We start from the raw sequence: 11,554 nt of genomic DNA, 5'->3' as shown, positions 1-11,554 counted from the left end.
CATTCTGGACATCTAATGTACAAGGGCTCTTCTTCTCCAACAGCACTATCAAACTGCCGGTTGACAAGTGTTGGCTTAGGGACATGTTTCATAATGCAGAGATCATGCAAACTGCAGCATACAATGATGATGCTGCTGACCTTTTCGGGGGTATACATAAGTGTTTTGGCTATTTGTTGCAGGCAGCAGAACCTTGCTTTGAGAAGGTCAACAGCCCTCTCAACTTTGCATACGGAGTCCATGGAAATGGCAGCGGTGCGCAGAATAAATCAACATAACATATATGATACAAGGTCAGTAGCCATGGCAGGAGAGGGCCGCCTATGTTACCACTGATGATTGATTTAAATGACATGTCAATGCACAAAGGTTCTCCTTTCATGGGAAATGCATACATGTCTTCTGGCCTGCATGGGGATAGTTACTGTTGTGTATTTCACTCCCCATCTCCATCCAGCCCCCCTTAATTTCCAAAGCATAATGACCCCCCCATCATTTCCAGGTATCCCCTCTACATACTCACTCCCCATATAATTCCCCAGGAATTCCCACTGCATACTCACCCTCTCATCATGTCCCAGTCATTCCCTCTGCATACTCACCCCTGCATAATGTTCCAGGTATCCCCTCTGCATACTCACTTCCCCCATCCTAGGTACTCCCTCAACTGTCAGGTTGCGCATGTGCAGTGGCAAAGTCATACCCAAGAGCCATGTACAATGTCCCTGTTCGTGGCCATGTAAGCTGTCATGGTGTGGTTGCGCATTACCATACAAATGTGTATTGAGCCAGCAAAATGGGAACAGCAGTGGCTGATTGTTAGGTCAACATCACACGTCATCTCCACAATGCGTGTGTGTTACATCTTGTGATTTCTGTACACCTGCTCCTGGGCATATGGGGCCACCAATGGTAACCGTGTACAGTCAAGGAAACTTTGATGCTAGGGAACCTACCTTTGAGACCATTGATGGCTTCCATGGTGGCTTCACTGGAGCATGCAGCACGGTAATGTAAGGGCATGTAACCTAGATGTGTATGGGTGAGAATGTTGGCTGACACATGTCATGCAACATACCCACTGAGTGCTTAAGATGCCAGTGGCAAAGAAATGCAGGACAGACTCCACTGCCAGGTGAGGCAGTAAAGTTGTGCGTATGCCAATGTGGCTTTGCACCTTACCAGGTATGAGCTGCAGGACTTCCATGATGTTGTTCCTATCGAGACAATACAGGGTCACTATTTGGTTGTCTGTGAGGGTCCATGGGGAGGGTTTCACATGGGGCATTTGTGGCCTCTTACTTCTTCTATGTGGCTGTCCTTCCCTCTGCTGCTCAATAGCATCAAATCCCCTACTATGAACACCTCTCCAATGTGGTATGACAGGGCTACACCTTGCTGCATGGAGTGGTTTGTGAGGTGTGCTGCTTGTCTGAGTCTTTTCTATTGTCTTTCTGCTGATAGCAAGCACCCGACACTCATTTACGCTTGCTTTTGGCAAGTGGTAATCTATAGTTGTGCTTCTGCCACTATTTGTGGCTGCATCAGTAATCTGAATTGGTCTGGTGGTGGTTTTGCTGGGTGGTCGCACATGGTATTTATCGCATGCTGTCTCTTACCTTTATCTTTGCTGCATGTGTAATTTTTCAGTCCAGTGTTGCCCTCTGAATATGAAGAAGTGTTAACACGTGCAGCATTTGGAAATGGTCCATATTTAACCATTACTGCCAAAATCAAAATCGGGCCCTCAGTCTGCTAATACTATTACCCACTTTTATTGTTCTTAAGAATAGGTTGTGTTCCCTCATATTTGGCTTCAGAGTTATTCTTGCTACACTCTCAGAGTGCATCCTGTTAGAGATATTTCTTGGCAGCAAGTTTTGGTGGCATTTTTAGTGGTAATTCTGTAGTATAGTGTTGAGTCTAGAATATAGGGAACTGCCTGATGATTGTTTTTATACCGGGGTCACTAAAGGTAAGCCAAGCCAGGACTTAGTACACTCTAGAACATAACTTCATGTCCTTGCATTATTTTATTACAATACCACATTATGCCCTTTCGGCGGTATCTCAGAATACATCTAGCATGTACATAAATTACTATCAATCACACAGAGACCCAGAGTAAAATAAATTCACCATGACCAGTTGGTTTTATACTTTACCACATGTGATAAAGTGAATTACCTCCTGCGGTAAAATGAGTTTACCAACCGCTCTGCATCCATTTGTATACCTACCCAAGAAACCTGGGCACAGAATAAGTACACAGAGACTAATTCACCTTTCTTTTGGGTTCTTTATCAGAAGCTAAAAATATGCAAAATACAAAACGAGATGTGCAATGCACAATATCCACATCTGTATTTCAAAGATGAAGAGGAATCATTTATAAGCACAACTCATCTGCAGTTGTTTTCCCTGCGATAAATGAGCTAATGCAGATTTAAATATGACTAACAACAGCCTATTCAATGCCGGTCTATATTTGGAGGCGGGAACTCAAGAGGTGGAGATCCGACTGACCAACTTAAGTGGGTCACCCTAACTATTTGCCCATTCTAATGTGGTTGCAGAGGATGATCAGTTTTTGAAAGATACAGCTAGAGACTATCAACAAAGATAAACATGCGAGGTAGTTTATTGGATCCAATTCTTGGAGATAATTCAATTATGAGTGGGACTGCCGTGTCAGCGTTTAACTTGGTTCTCCAAGCCCTGGTTCGGATGTACGACAACATGCATTCTGAAGTTCGTTTGAATACACATTATTCAGCATTAAAGAGGAGCTATCCAGAATCAAGATGACTGTGGTTTTGAGCAAAACATGCCGCAGTGTTCCCATTTCTAATGAGTCTATAGTGATTAGCACTAAAACACAATCTGAAGTGGAAACAATGAGAGTTGAGACGGCCGTTGTCAAACATAATGAAATAACAGACAAAATCTAAAAATCAGCCGAAAGATTTAAGGAATAAGCGGCGAGGCTCACGAAAATGTTTTCGTAATACACTTCATGCAGTTAATCAAAAAGAGGAGATAAATGTAAATAAGGTAAAGACAGCTCAGCCAGTAAGTTCGGCGTTGGCCACTATCACAGTAGAGGTATCTGAACAAGATGAGACAACTATAATTTCAGATCAATTCTATTTCACTGAGTCAATTCAAGAGGACCATGGTGAGGACCTCTGTGTGACCCCCCCAACAGAAGGAAACATGGCAGTTAAAAACAAAAAAGAACACTAAAAGGAAAAAGATTCAAATTGTATACACGGATATAAGATGTTATTTACATCCACACAGTGGTGTGACAGCACCTTTGTGTGTAGTATCCCCTGCCACTGATAATACTAGCTCACTGTTTCCTGCTCAGGAAAGGGTTTGAGATGTGGGGTTGGCCCCTATTCCTGAATTTGAGCCTCCTGTCCTAGGAAATCGAATGTTCCCTATTATCTGGGAAAGAAATGGGTAAAGGGGACAAAGCTGCATTTAGTAGGGTTGCCAAGGATGGTTTGAGATGCAATGAGAAGTGGAGCAGGTCGACAAAGGATGGCGACTGTAGACAGCACGATTCCTTTGGAGTAAATATGTCCACTGTTTTTGAAGATGTAATTTAATTCTCCCTTCACAGGAGGAGAGTAATAAGCATTTTTAAAGGTGTGCCGTCGCTGCTTAGAATTTCTTCAGATGACATTAAGCAATTTTCTCTCCCAGGTGTGAATTATTTTAATGACTGCACATTTGTTTTGTATACTGAACTTACAAGGGATTTAGCATTAGCAGCTCAGGAAGACTTCCTTTTTAAGGGGTATGATGTTACAATGGCTATTGTACCTGATCAGTCTAAACTTGGTAGGAGTCTGATGGGTAGGATGGTGGGCTCTCGGATTATACATCAGAGTAATCAGTCCAATAGAGGTGAAGGGGGAAGAGATAGAGGCTGGGAATATGTCATGTAAAGATGACACCTTAGGACGGAGGCAGGTCTCTGAGTACCATTACTCTACAGACAAACAAGGTAATTGTGTCTAGGTGCAGATGCCTCATGAGAATGGTCAGGGTGCTATACCAGGTTTTAATGCTTTGCCGACTAAAATCCTTAGTTGGAACACCACAGGTCATAACAGCTTTCTGATGCATGATGAATGGCAAAAGCTGCAAGTATACAATATCATTGCTTTACAAGAAACTTGTCTGTTTGACCCAACAGTTTTGGATGGCTTTTCTGTTATAATAAAAAGAGCTAAGAAAGTCCTCACATGGGGACCTTTTCTGGGTCTGATGATTGTGGTAAGGATTACTTCGAGGTGGAAGTTTTGATCTTCTAAGTTCTGCATCAGATGGGCTTCTGATAGGAACTTTAAGAGCCTCTAGGGGTGGAAAAGGAAATTTGGTGTCTAGTGATTAATCTATATTTAAAGCCGTCGCTAACATCTAACTTTTTTTTGATGGAGGAGTTAGACAAGATTTTATTAAATTGGTATGTAGTTACCCCTGCTGTGCCTATACTTTGTTTAGGGGACTTTAGTTGTTATTGTAGTAGTATGGAAGAGGATGATTTCACGTGTTCCCATTTAAAGCCAAGAAAATTACCTGAGAACTGCTAGAGGGTATAAATTGACGACTTTTATGAGAAGGTGGAATCTGACTTGTCTAAATGGAAATGCAGAGAGAGATTTGGACTGTGGTCCTACTTGGTTTGGCCCTTTCTCTAATTCGACAATTGATTTTGTCTTCTTGTCAGATTCACATGTCCATCTAGCTAACTCTCTAAATATACTGCATGGCTCATTGAGTGATGATGCTAAATCAAATATGAATATTCTGTTCAATCACTGTGGCACTCAGGACATTACGGATCAAATGATGAAATTAAATAATTCAAGGGCCTGCCGCCCTGATGGTATTTCAAATTTAGTACTGAAAAATTATTCAGATTTGTGGGCCATGATTCTGTATGCTCTATTTTTACAAATAATAGAATTTAATAGAGTTCCTGTGTCGTGGCAGTCAGGGTAGTGGTACCAATTTATAAGAAGGGGCCTCGAAATGAGCCCAACAGTTTTTGCCCAATTTCCCTTATTGATTCCATGGGAAAAATCTTTGCAGCTCTACTGACTAAGTAGGCATTTTCCATTAAAAATAAATCCTTGTGCGTGGCCTGTCTAGATATGTCTGCAGTTCTATGTTGTTTTATCTCCTGTTATTTTTTGATGAGTTTTTTGCTGAAACTTTTTTACCAAAAAAATTAAATTATTAATTTTTGCAGGGGTTCTCCCCTCGTATACCCCAGTCCTATATTTTCTCTATATTCCCTACCTGCTCTACCCCTTATATTCCCTTTCCCACCCCTCCCCTATATTTGTCATTGAGTTTTTTATTGAAAAAATATTCCACAAAAAATATACTGGGGATGAAGCAACGTCATACCCTGCCGCCTTCAATAAAGTTGACCGACAGCGTCTTTGGCAGAAACTTCACTCCTGGGGGATTCATGATGGTCTTTTAAACAGAATAATTGGATAAGTGTCAGGTTAAATGCTGATGGAGCTATTACTAAGGAGATCAATGTTGGGGTTGGGATGAGGCAGGTGGGTGTGCTTGCCCCAACCCAATTTAATTGATATATTTCTGATATGGCAGGTGGCCCTAAGTGCAGCTAATACATTTCCCCCACGATTGGGATCGGTAGAGGTGGGGTGGTTACCATACGAAGATGATATAGTCCTTTTTAATTTAACCCTTGTTGGTCTACAGAGATCCTTAGACACGGTGGGGAAATATGCAAAAGAGAATGTACTCAAATTTAATCCTGACAAGTCACGTATACTGGTTTATATTAAAAAGAAAAAAGCTAGACATTTTATATGGAGCATGGATAGCTTGCCAATTCCTGAGGTGGTGGCCTTAGTATATCTTGGCTACACATTTGCTACAAAATCTATTGTTGCTTGTGTTAAAGAAATGGTTATTGCGAAATTGGAGGCTATTCCAATACAAATTAAATTATTGAAATTAATACATGCAATGTTCTGTTGTTTTTCCTTGTTGGCCTTATTGCACGTTTACAAACAAAACATTGTACCAAAACTAATGTATGGATTGGAGTTTTTACCCCCAACAATTAAGAGAGGGTTGGAGATTTTTGAACGACGCCAATGGAGATCTGTATTAGGTTTACTAAACTCTGTACCACTTTCTGTGATACGTTGGCAGTTGGGTTTGCTCTCGTGGTGGCATGTTTATAAATGTAAGAAATTGAGTCTTTATTTTAAAATTAAAATGGAGAGAGAATGTTTACTTTTTAATATGTTGGGAGGGATCTATCGAGTTAAGAAAGATCTAGTTTGTGATGGACCTCATGTTGACATGTGAGGAATTGTTGAACGAAGCTGCAATTGTTGAGGAGATGGTCCACCTACTTTATAAAAACAAATGAACAGACTGGGATAGGGGTGTCACCTGGGATAAAATCCAGGAGTCGAAACTATATAAATATACAAAAAAGATAGCAGGCGCCCCTCTCTATAAAGAACAAGGCACGATAACCTGCTCTGAGATTATTCCCCACCTTGAGAGTCTGCAGCCATCGCTTTTTGCTCACTGTACTTTTCACAAAGGAGGAATATTAATTTGCATATCAGTCTTTGTCCCGCCCTCAAGGGCAGTCAGGCACCAAAATGCCAGGCAAACCTCCTTTGAACAAGAGTACCAACAACAACCCCAGAGATGTGTTTCAGCCTTGTTGGGCCTCATCAGTGAAGTGGAGCTATGCCTCTCTGAGCACAGTGAGCAAGGGGTCCACGACTGGGTTCCCCAGGTAACTTAGGGTCCAACCCCAAGTTCCTTGCAAAAATACAAAAAAGGTAGCAGGTGTTCCTCTCTATAAAGAACATGGCATGATAACCTGTTCTTTGATTATTTCCCACTCTGGCAGTCCACAGCCATTGCTTTTTGCTTACTGTACTTTTCACAAAGGAGGAATATCCATTTGCATATCCATCCATTTGCATATCAGTCCTGGGCCTCAATTACTTAGTGCAACTGAAGATTCAAATTATAAATACAGAACTTTTTTATGCTTACCTGAGCGGACCAGTTACAATTATAAACTGCCGAAGCTGGCAGTATTTTCTTATTACGTAGGGTCTTGAGCGTACATAAGCCATGGACCGCGCTCAGTCAGTGCCATGCTTTTTAACAGCATCACGACCCGCTCGCATGATTAGGGAGAGGTGACAGGGAATGAGTGCTGATGGGTTGGCACTCACACATAATCCCATAATGCTATGCATCTATTACGCCTAGCTCGGCTGAGGGCTTGGGAACACCCAGGTACGTCCTAATGCTGCTCTGTTATCAGTTTGTGTGCGTCATGAATGTAGGCTGGGTAAATGGCCTGGGCACCGGAATGGGGAAATATGTGGGTAAAGAACTGCTGAGCCAGTTACCATTACGTCACACGGAAAGAACCACTAGGGGATGGTGTGCACCACATGGGTCGGCGAGAAGAATTGTACAGGTCCCACATATTGTTGTAAAGCCATGCCGCTCCAAGGCCATAGGATGTACTACTAGGAAGTTCAATTTAACCAACTAAATGTATCATAACTGACTTTTCTGCATGAGGCTCATGTGTAAAGCCCTATAAAAACCCAGATGTTTCTGTGCTCTGGGACCACATTTTCAGGACAGGGTTATTATACCCATCTCCTGACCCATTTCTGCACAGCTGTATGTAAACTAACCTGCCTCTACCTTTCATTTCTCACATACTATTTGGAGTATTGGGTGAAAGCCTGCAATTCTGTTATTTGGTGTAGTCGTGCCTCAGATTCATCGTGCTCAGCAGAGATATTAACATAAGTAGGAGATTACTTATTGTCTAGCCCCTGTGTGAACAGAAAGGATAGGTAAAAGGCCTAATTGAAACTTCAAATAAGGACTTTGGGAGACAGCTTCCCATTAAGGTAAATGCTTCTTGGGATATAGGAATGGCAAAATTATAAGGGCAGTAGTGATAGAAATGGGTAGAGTTCCGAGCTATTAAGTCACTTGCTCCCTCCATTTTCCATAAACACACAGCACACAATTTCTTAATCGCCAGGAGTAAATTATCACTATCACTATCACTAGCAAGTGGTGAGTGTAAATGTTTAGGCCTGGTATTAATCAATTAACTAAATGCTAACTTCATTAAATATTTAAGCTAAATTGGGTTAGTGAATTTGGTGATAGATGGTTACTGAGTGCAAAACCTTTCAGGGAAAAGATGCTGAGAGATAAACACCAGAAATAAGTTCAGTCTCGTGTAAAATAGCAGATGAGAAGTATAATGTTAATAGATTGAACCGAAAAGATTAGGCAGGGCATAAACAAACATGAGTAGAAATCAATCAAAATATCCAGAACCTTCAGACATTGAAAAATCAGTATAGTTTATGAATTATGGAAGAAACCATGTATATATCTAGGAAGCTGAAATATCATGCAATTACTTGAAATGTGTTTTAAATGCTAAAGACTCCAATATAAAATCACAAGGATGGGAAATTTGCTTAAACGATTCTACAGAAGGGTCTAAGAGAATTGACGAATCCATACTAAGACTTTTGGAATAATCTACTGTTAAGCTAAAACATAAATTAGAAAATATAAAGTGCGGAAATAACAAAGTGAAGGGGGAGAAAGTCTACGTTGCCAAGTATATTCCCAACCAGATGAAGCAAAAAGGGAGCAAGCACTTGCTGCAGCTGCGTTTGCAATTGAGAAAAGTTCCACAATCGTGATGGGGTGTTCTGTCACTTTGTATGTAGAACACTCAGTGATCGCCATTTTAGAGAGGTCTAAATCTACCCTGACCACTGTAAAGAACTCATGGTTGCAACAGTAAAGACAGACACAAGTGATCACAGTTCAACTGTGTTTATTAAACTGCAAATGCAGGGTGGAAAAACGCCTAATCTAAACTTAAATCTAAGATGGGAGCAAGCTGCGACCATCAAATGAAAAATAAGGCAGTCCCTTTGGCTTCTTGTCAAAGTAAAAAAGCCTACACTAAATAAAACAATAGCCAATTCCCTACAACTAATTACAAAAACAGTGTGGGATAGGGTTTCAATAAACAAAGAAGTGTTCACAAGTAATAGGTCAGAATGTGATTACCAGAGGACTCCCTTCCTCATGTTTTGAGTACGGGACAAGGTGGATCTCCTGAGCACAGCACACATGCGATCCTAGCCAGCACCAGTCGACAGTTCCACAACCAGCTATCAGGTTCTTCGATGGTTACGTCTCTTTTCAATAAAAAGTCTCTTGCCTTCGAGGGTCTGATGCATTCAGTTAAACAAACAAACAAACAAACAAAATGTTCCTCTCCAGATGAACGTTGTGGTGATGCCTTTCCACCCCCTGGATCTCTCTCTGCTGGGCTCAGATCCTAATGCCAAGGGGGACAAGCCTCTTCCCCGGTCTTACAATCTTTCTTGCACTCACGAACCTTAATGTCTTTTCAAACAATTCACTGTGTACATCCCTCTGTCGTGTTCATTCCTGTCAACACATTGCTCATGGGACTTCAAACTTCATCCCTTCTTGTTAGCATCCCTCCGCCGGGTTCACCCTTGTCAACCTTTTGAACACACTGTTCATGTACTAATTTTGCCATACGGAATTAATTTCCCTTAGCTTTCACAATCATCTGTCGGTCAAATACTTTTGACGGTACAGATGATTTGACAAAACCCCTATATGACCACTTTAACCTCTATTCGCCTCTTGCCAAGGCCTTCTGGTTATGGTAGTCTCTACCGTGGGTAATCGCCCAGTGTTTCCTGTGCGAACACCCAAGTGGTGCCGGACGCCTCTGTTGCTGGTTTCCACCTCTTTCATCAATAGTCTCTTTATACCTTTCAAAGTTCAAATTAGCCGTTGACTATTTTTTGTTCAACACAGTTCGGTTTCTTGTCAGCTCTCTCCTCGACTCACCGGCTGTGATGAACTGCTTGGCTTTATTTTTCTCTTTGGAGTGAAGGTTGGTACCTCCAAGACAAGCGTCTCTCCCCGGCCTGGTAATCAGAGGAGGAAGGTCTCATGTACCTTAGACATCTGCTGCAACACACGCTGGCTATTGTTCGCGGCCTAATGATTCCTTCTGGAGAGATTTCACAGTCGGAAAGGGCAAGGTCGCTTCTCCCCTAGTCACCTTCTCGGTATGCGCCATCTTTTGCTTCATCTTGAACTGCCGGGCTGAGTTAGCTCTCAAGTCATGCGGTCTGCCTTGCTCCTCCTATGCCAGTGGTCTTCAAACTTTTTTGGCCGCCCCCGCCCATGAGCAAAGTTTGGGCAGGCCGGGCCCCACCAAAAGTGCCAGATGGACAGTACGTAGAAATCGCTATGAACTTTTGCGTGCCGTCACTGCACCCTACTCCCAGTACAGACCTTGGGCTCTCCCCACCGTACTCCCATCACTATCCCAGTGCTGCCGCCCATCCTGCTCCCACCACAATCCCATAAAACAAGCATACACACATCCATACACATTTAAATAAAAAATAAATCACCATAAACGTACCTCGCGTGGTTGCTAAAATGCCCCACTCAGGTTGCTCTGCCCCTATGTGCGAGGAGGCGCATACATACATACATACATGCAGTGCCCCAGCCAGCATTTCCAATGAGCTATGCAAGGCTGGCGAAGCAAAACACCCCCAGCGTTGCATGGCTCAGTGATCATGTGCAGCTGGGGAAATGAACTGTCAAAGGCAAACAGAGTTTCCCTTTGACAGTTCAGCCAGCCCAGGAGCACTCCCTCAGCTGTAAAAAGCAGCTGAGGGAGTGCTCAGTGTTTCACTGGGCTGGCTCCTCGGCTCCTCCATAATGGGTGAGGTGGCCAGTGGGTGGACGCCCCCTCACCCATTATAGATGAGCCAGCAGGCTTGGAGCAGCCTATAGGGCAATAGGGCGATGACCGTACCAAAAATGCAAAATGCTAGTGTAGGCCAGTAAAAATGGGGCATTTTTTTGGCCAATGTGGGCCAGTTTGAGGAGTTACTTCACTATGCAGCTAGTAGTTTTGACCATTGTTGCTGAATAAATATTCTTTAAATATCACCATTTGTTTACATTTGAACAAAAAACAACCCCTTGGGTACTATTCAAACAGTCTGTGACTAAACACTGAATATCCATTTGCAACTGCTGGCCATTTTTTCATTGGTGACTAAGGCCGTTTTATGGCCCAGTCTGACCATGTGAGCTGCCCCTTCCCATTTCCTCCAAACTAAAAAAAAAAAAATGTTATTACATTTCATGCTGAGCTCTGGCGCCCCCCTGGGATGCGGCCGCGCCCCTCTCTGTGGGCGCGCCTGTAACGCTCACCTGATTCCCGTAGAGGCGCCGGTCTTGACTGGGCGTATACCGTATCTTCAAAGGTGATGTGTAACACACGGCTGGCTCTTTGGGCTGGACCTCTGTGCACTGTATGTCTGACTCGAAGGGTAAGATGTCTGCAGATAGAAAATATGGGATTAAGGAACTGGGTTATTGAATGTCT

The 11,554-nt window shown here is 42.6% G+C and overlaps 1 protein-coding gene across 4 annotated transcripts in view; it reads right to left on the bottom strand.

The window, feature by feature from the left end:
- The window catches only part of LOC138497237 (fibrous sheath-interacting protein 2-like), a 727,834-nt gene that overhangs the window by 608,270 nt on the left and 108,010 nt on the right, over nt 1-11,554 (bottom strand). The gene's annotated exons all lie outside the window — the stretch shown is intronic.

The sequence above is a fragment of the Ambystoma mexicanum genome, chromosome 5q (assembly GCF_040938575.1).
Source record: "Ambystoma mexicanum isolate Mex_15411 chromosome 5q, UKY_AmexF1_1, whole genome shotgun sequence".
Taxonomy (NCBI): Eukaryota; Metazoa; Chordata; class Amphibia; order Caudata; family Ambystomatidae; genus Ambystoma; species Ambystoma mexicanum.
This window is presented reverse-complemented; position numbering and strand designations above follow the sequence as displayed.